Below are 8,044 nucleotides of genomic sequence, written 5' to 3'. Positions count from 1 at the left end.
TCTCTAAACAAAAAGATTTTTGAAACTAAAATTGAAATTTGAATCTCAGCTTCTAGGCTTATTTTTACTCCCATCCCTTTATACTGCACGTTGTTCTATTTGCATGTTTGTTACTGGAGCATCAATGTAACATTACTAATAATGATGAGAATTCTACCTTTTGTTTACAGACCTCGCTGCTTCAGTTGTGTTTGGTCTCAAATTCAGAAAAAAGCTCCTCAACCCAACATCAATCACATACATGTTGGAAGTCTGAAAGCCATTATTTAAATCACCAGCAACTTCCTTCAATCAGCTTCATAATCTCATATTTTAACCTTTCCTCATTCATCTTATTTTTTAATAGTTAAGCAACTTTGCCTCCCATATGGGGCCCCAACCCCTAGAGTTAACTAGTCTGGGTCAAAGCAGTATCAAATATCATGGATTGTAATCCCTGCCAAATTATCTGCCCTACTGGGAAAGTGCATACAATGGGAAAAAAAAGCATCATGTCTCCCTGCTTTGGGAAGTGTGTTTTGTGGTTATATTTCAAGCAAAAACTGAGCACATGGTCCTGAAGGACCGATTCACTGCTCTAAAATGTCCAAGGTCCCATTCTTGCTTCAGACAGCCTGGCTCTGTCATCTACCCTCTATCCTGCACTGTGCCGCACAACTCTGGCCCTTATTAAGCTGCAAGCTTCACGAGAGTAGGCGTCTCACCTGCCCGTCAGCATCGTACCTCCCGTAACCCATGGCAGCACCTTGCAGGGTAGGCAGTCGATGTCTGTTGAAAGGATGAACAATGCATCTTTTTGGATTAATGTCAAATAGTTTGAGTATTTCAACTTAAAAGTTTGTTTTACACAGTCCCCCTGAGTGGAGGAGGTAACTGAGTCATTGTAATTGGAACGCCTCCCAATAAGGAAGCATAGTAACAAGTAAACAGATGCTGGTGAATTGTGCTAACAACTTACTTTAATTATGTCACTCATGCTTGAACTGAGGACCCACTGTTAATCTTAAAGGTAGTAAGGTTATCATCAGAGCAGACCCTCAGCATCTTCCCTTCCCTTTTTTCATTAATGTATTGTCTCTTCTGGGACCCACAGATCTCATCTGTGTTTGCACACAGCCAATCTTACCCCACATTTTAATTATTCACTTTCTTTATTTCTCCTCTGGTTTACTGGCCTGAGTTTACCCAACTCCACTTCTATCTCTAATAACTGCACTTCTCTTAGGTAACAAACATTTGCTAAATGTTAAGGGTTTGCCATGTTCCCGTTGAGCTTGAGCTTGTTCATTGAGCTAGTATCACATGGAAATTTAGTAGGCTTGTTTCATCATTGCTATGATGTGAATGTTTGCCTCCTTCAAAACTCAGGTTGGCCAGGCATGGCTGATTCCTGTAATCCCAGCACTTTGGGAGGCTGAGGCAGGAGGATTACTTGAGCCCAGGAGTTCAAGACCAGGCTGGGCAACTTAGGGAGACCCTGTCCTTATAAAAAATAAATAAATAAATAAATAAATAAGAAGAAGAAAATTAGCTGGGCATGGTGGTGCATACCTATGGTCTCAGCTATGCAGGAGGCTGAGGTAGAAGGATCACTTGAGCCCAGAGGTCAAGGTTGTAGTAAGCCATGATCGTGCCACTGAACTCCAGCCAGAGTGACAAGTGAGATCCTGTTTCAAAAAGAAACCAACCAAGAAAAAAAAAAAAAAACAACAACAAAAAATCTCATGTAGAAACGTATTTCCCAATGTGGCAGTATTGAAAGATGGGGTCGTTAAGTGATGATTGGGGCATGAGGGCTTTGCCCTCATGAGTGGATCAGTCCATTCCTAGAATAATGGGTTTTCACAGGAGTAGGACTTGTGGATTTATAAGAAAAGGAACAGAGACCTAAGCTAACACCCTCAGGCCCCTCACCATGCTATGCCCTGCACTTCTGCCTCAGGACTCAAGAGAGAGTCCCCACCAGCAGCCCCTCAACTTTGAAGTTCTCAGCTTCCAGAACTCTAAGAAATACATTTTGTTTCTTTATAAATTACCCATTTTTAGATATTCTGTTATAAACAACAGGAAATGAAGACAGCCACTTAAAACCGTATTTCCCAATCTTTTTTCCCACTGTGACACACATGACATAAAATGTATGTATCAGACAACCACTTGAGGCTCTTCAGTCGACAAACATTTCTTTTTTTTTTTTTTGAAGAAAGAAAGAGAAAGAATAAAAAAAAAAGAAAAAGAAAAGAATGAAGGAGAGGAAGAAAGAGGAAGAGGGAGAGAGAACAGGGGTGTTGCTTTATTGCCTGTAATTGTGTTTAATAATAGAGACATTTAAAAAAAGGCCGGGCGCGGTGGCTCACGCCTGTAATCCCAGCACTTTGGAAGGCCGGGGCGGGTGGATCACGAGGTCAAGAGATCGAGACCATCCTGGTCAACATGGTGAAACCCCGTCTCTACTAAAAATACAAAAAATTAGCTGGGCATGGTGGCGCGTGCCTGTAATCCCAGCTACTCAGGAGGCTGAGGCAGGAGAATTGCCTGAACCCAGGAGGCGGAAGTTGCGGTGAGCCGAGATCGCTCCATTGCACTCCAGGCTGGGTAACAAGAGCTAAACTCCGTCTCAAAAAAAAAAAAAAAAAAAAAGAGGGAAGAAAATAACTAACAAGCAGCCAACCAATATTTCATTTAAACCTATAAATAGGTGTGATGTGGTACTGATAAGAGTGTATATTTTGTGTATTTAAAGTGGGGAGTTCTATAAATGTTAATTAAGTCTACTTGTTCCAGATATGAGTTCAAGTCCTGGATATCGATGTTAACTTTCTGTCTCGTTGATCTGTCTAATATTGATGTTGAAGTCTCCCACTATTATTGTGTGGGAGTCCAAGTCTCTTTATAAGTCTTATATATCTGGGTATTTCTGTATTGGGTGCATATATATTTAGGATCTTTAGCTCTTCTTGTTACATTGATCCTTTTATCATTATGTAATATCCTTCTTTGCTTCTTTTGATCTTTGTTGCTTTAAAGTCTATTTTATCAGCAAAAATTGCAACTCCTGCTTTCTATTTATTTATTTTTGTTCTCCATTTGATTGGTAAATTTTTCTCCATCCCTTTGTTTTGAGTCTTTGTGTATCCTTGCATGTGAGATGGATCTGGATGTAACATACCAATGGGTCTTGGCTTTTTTTGCCTGTCTGTGTCTTTGGATTGGGGGATTTAGTTGATTTAAATTTAGAATTAATAACAATATATGTGAGTTTGATACTGTCATTTAATGTTAGCTGGCTGTTTTGTCCATTAGTTGATGCAAGTTCTTAATTATGTTGATGTTCTTTATTTTTTGATATTTTTTAGAAAGGCTGATACTGGTTGTTCCTTTCTATTTGTAGTGGTTCTTTCAAAAGCTCTTGTAAAGCAGGCCTGGTGGTGATGAAATCTCTGAGTGCTTGCTTGTTCACAAAAGATTTTATTTTTCCTTCGCTTATGAAGTTTAGTTTGGCTGGATGTAAAATTCTGGGTTGAAAGTTCTTTTCTTTAAGGATGTTGAATATTGGCCCCCACTCTCTTCTGGCTTGTAGGGTTTCTGCTGAGAGATCTGCTGTGAGTCTGATAGGCTTCCCTTTATGGGTAACCTGACCTTTCTCTCTGGCTGCCCTCAGTATTTGCTCTTTCATTTCAACCCTGGTGAATCTGGCAATTATGTGCCTTGAGGTTGGCCTTCTTGAGGAATATTTTTGTGGTGTTCTCTGTATTTCCTGGAGTTGAATATTGTCCTGCCTTGCTAGGTTGGGAAAGTTTTCCTGAATAATATCCTGAAGCATATTTTCCAGCTTGGATTGATTCTCTTCGTCACATTCAGGTACACCTATCAAACGTAGATTAGGTCTTTTCACATAGTCCCATATTTCTTGGAGACTTTGCTTGTTCTTTTTTATCCTTTTTTCTCTAATCTTGTCGTTTTGTTTTATTTCATTAAGTTGGTCTTCGGCCTCTAATATCTTTTCTTCTGCTTGATCAATTCGGCTGTTAAAACTTGTGCATAGTTCGCGAAGTTCTCATGTTGTGTTTTTCAGCTCCATTAATTCACTTATATTCCTCTCTAAATTGTGTGTTATTGTTAACATTTCGTCAAACCTTTTTTCAAAGTTCTTAGTTTCTTTGCATTGGGTTAGAACAAGTTCTTTTTATTCCCAGAAGTTTCTTATCATCCACGTTTTAAAGCCTGCTTCTGCTAATGGAACACAGTCTTTCTCCATCAGGCCTTGTTCCATTGCTGATAAGGAACTGTGATCCCCTGCAGAGGGAGAGGCGTTCTGAGTTTGGGTATTCTCAGCCTTTTTAGGCTGGTTTCTTCCCTTCGTTATAGATTTATCCATCTGTGGTCTTTATAATTACTGTCTTTATAGTTGGGTTTCTTAATGGACGTCCAACTTGTTGATTCCTGGCGCTTAAATCTGAGCAACCCACTGCGCTGGCCAAAACAGCGGCTTTAAGATTGATGGTGCTTTTCTGACTCTGCACCAAGGCAGCAGCAAAACCGCCTCACCGGCCTCAAGAGTTGCGCTGGCGACCCGTGGGGCTCCTCCGCTGGGAATCTCCTGGTGCTTGAGCAACAAAAATTGATCTGAAAGTGTGGCGTCCTCTCATTCTCTGCGCTTTCAGTGGGAGCTACAGTCCTGAGCTGCTAGTGATCAGCCATCTTGGATCTCTCTCCGACAAACGTTTCTGTTTGCTTGTTTGTTTTTTGAGACAGAGTTTTGCTTTGTTCCCCAGGCTGTAGTGCAGTGTCATGTAGGCTCAGCTTACTGCAGCCTCCACCTCCCAGATTCAAGCAATTCTCCTGCATCACCCTCCCAAGTAGCTGGGATTACAGCATGCACCACCACACCCATCTAATTTCTCTATTTTTGTACTTTTTGTAGAGACAGGGGTTCACCATGTTGGCCAGGGTGGTCTTGAACTCCTGACCTCAAGTGATCTGGCCACCTCAGCCTCCCAAAGTGTTGGGATTACAGGTGTGAGTCACTGCACCCAGCTTCGACAGGCATTTACTGAATACCCACCATGTGCCACACACATGTAACACAGCCAGATTTCAGACGGAGACTTGGATAAGTTGGGTTGTAGGTTATGTGTATTTCCCAATATGCTAGTTGTAAGGCTGTTTTCATTCACTTATTGAAAAGTTTTAAACTCACATACTTTGTATCAGGAAGCATGCTAGGTGCTAAGCAAATAATACACACAGGCTCCATCTCATAGAGTTTACATTCTAGTGGGGAAGAGAAGATACATTGGAACATAAGTGTGTAGAAGACAATTTGCTGTAATTTGTTTTTAAAAATTATTTACAGCTCTATTCTCTCTCTCCCTTGTCCTTCCCATCCCTTCCTTTCTGTTCCTGAACACTTGGATCCTAAAGTAAAAGGAAGATAGGCACCTGTGCTCAAGGAGGTGGGGGGACTTGGTAGCCTAATCGGGGTGTCAGGCCCTTGCAGGGTGAAGAAGGTGTCCACTGGTGCAGGTGTAGCCTGGATAGGCAAGGAGGCCATCCACACAGGAGATGGGCAGCAGCAACAACAGGAGATTGGCTGCATGCAGTGGGATTGATGAAATCGGTAAGCATGCTTAGGATACGGAGAGCCAGGTTTTTCACTAACAGGCAAGGCAGATACAGATATAAAAAGGGAGAAAACTCGCATGGACCCTATGGTGTTGATGAAAATTAGAAACACTGGTGTCCCCACATGGTTTTCAGCATTGAGTATACACAAAAATATATGTGTATGTATGTACATACATCTTTCTTCTAGCTAGTGACCTGATTGTGGCTTCTAAATACCATTGTCCACTAAAATAAACCAGAGATCCTTAAAAAAAACACTGGCTGATTCCAGGACCAGAACAGGGAAAATACAAGATTGTCTTGGAAATTATTTTAGTGCCAGAAAGCAAGGAAGTATTCAAGAATGACGGGAATACGGGCTGGGTGCAATGGCCCATGCTTATAATCCCAGCACTTTGGGAGGCCAAGTCTGGTGGATCAGTTGAGCCCAGGAATTCAAGACCAGCCTGGGAAACATGGTGAAATCCCATCTCTTAAAAAAAAAAAAAAAAAAAAGGAAGAAGAAAGAATTGGATATGTCAGTGAATTGGGTAAGTCTTAAGGTAATGAAAGTCAAACAATGACTGAGTGACAGCTCTAAACTAAAAGATGGTAAGGGAAAATGACAACTAAAGGCACCACTTGATTCTGAACTAGATCGTTTTTGCTGTTTGTTCGAGACAGAGTCTCGCTCTGTTGTTGCCCAGGCTGTAGTGCAGTGGCGGGATCTTGGCTCACCGCAACCTCCACCTCCTGGGTTCAAGCAATTCTCCTGCCCCAGCCTCCTGAGTAGCGGGATTACAGGTGCCCACCACCATACTTAGCTAATTTTTATATTTTTAGTGGAGACGGGGTTTTGCCATGTTGGCCAGGCTGGTCTCGAACTCTTGACCTCAGGTGATCCGCCCGCCTCACCTCAGCCTCCCAAATGTTGGGATTACAGGCATGAGCCACTGTGGCCAGCCTGGATCATTTTTCTATAGGAATATATTGGAACATCTGACAAAACTTGAATGGGGTCTGAGGATTAAATGGTAGTAATGTATCAGTGTTAACTTCTTGATTTTGGTGGTTGTATTGAGGTTATCTAAAAGAAAGTCCTTGTGTGTAGGAAATACACATTAGAGTATTAAAGGATGATGGGACATCCTGTTGGCAACTTACTCTCAGATGATTCTGAGGGAAAAAGTTCTTTATACTCTATTTGCAACTTTTCTCAGTTTGATATTCTTTAAGGAACAGCATCTGCAAACACAGGTACTAGAATCGTTGGTAACACATTACTTGTGGCACGCCTTGCGTCTAAGCTCAGCACACTGTTTGCCGTGATGTTGGAGTTGAGAACATCTAAGAACCTTTGATCCAAGATAAAAATAAATCGTTGGTAAAGCTTGTCAATCAGTACCCAAGCCCCAGACTCAGGCCCAGTCCCCAAACCCCACCTTTGCCATTTCCTGGCAGGCTACAGGGAGCCATGATGAGCCACCCCACAAAAGTGAATCCAGAGATTCCTTTCCTCCAGAATTTCCTGTCCCTCCCATGTGAGAACGCAAATAGGTTGTGTGATCTAAGGTGACTTCCAGCTCTAAAACTATTCAATATGATTCTTTTTTAAACTGTTTAAACATGTTATGCCCACATTAATTCCAAACTTGTAGTAAGACACACCTAATGGTGGATAGCAAACTGAAGACAGAGGTGTCAAATGAGGTCTAGGAAATTGCAAGCCCAGAGATGGAGAAACAACAGAGCCGATTATTCTGTACTGCCCCTTCCTTCTTTCTTCCAAAGAACAGTAAATGATTACTAATGGCTAAAGAATCTTAAGTTATTCTTGAATCTTGAATTTGAAGAGTAGAAAGAAATAGTGACTAGAACAAGTCTTCAGGGCACCAAGAGAAACTGGTTTTTAAAGCAGAATAATACCACTTATAACAAGGGTCCCCAGCCACCAGGCAGATAACTGGGACCCATCCCTGGCCCGTTAGGAAGCAGGATGCACAGCAGGTGGTGTGTGAGCATTACTGCCTGAGCTCCGCCTCCTGTGAGATCAGTGATGACATTAGATTCTCACAGAATCTAATGAGAATCTAATGTCGTCACCGATCTCACAGGAGCTTGAACCCTATGAACTGCACATGCAAGGCATCTGGGTTGTGTGCTTCTTATGAGAATCTGACTAATGCCTGATGATCTAAGGTGGAACAGTTTCATCCCGAAATCCTCCACCCCCATGGAAAAACTGTCTTCCACAACATCTGTCCCTAATGCCAAAATGGTTAGGGACTGCTGATGTATAAAGTTTCAGCAAAATTTATATCCCTTCAGGGGATCAAAGTTTGTGCTGCTCCCTTCTGTTTTCATCTGCCCTGTGCTTGATTTAAAGTAGGATCAAGGCTGGGCACCATGGCTCACGCCAATAATGCCAGCACTTTGG

This window comes from Sapajus apella, unplaced genomic scaffold (assembly GCF_009761245.1).
Source record: "Sapajus apella isolate SASKATOON/1434 unplaced genomic scaffold, GSC_monkey_1.0 scaffold16, whole genome shotgun sequence".
NCBI classification, from domain to species: Eukaryota; Metazoa; Chordata; class Mammalia; order Primates; family Cebidae; genus Sapajus; species Sapajus apella.
The sequence above is the reverse complement of the archived record's forward strand: the minus strand, read 5'-3'. Positions refer to the sequence as shown.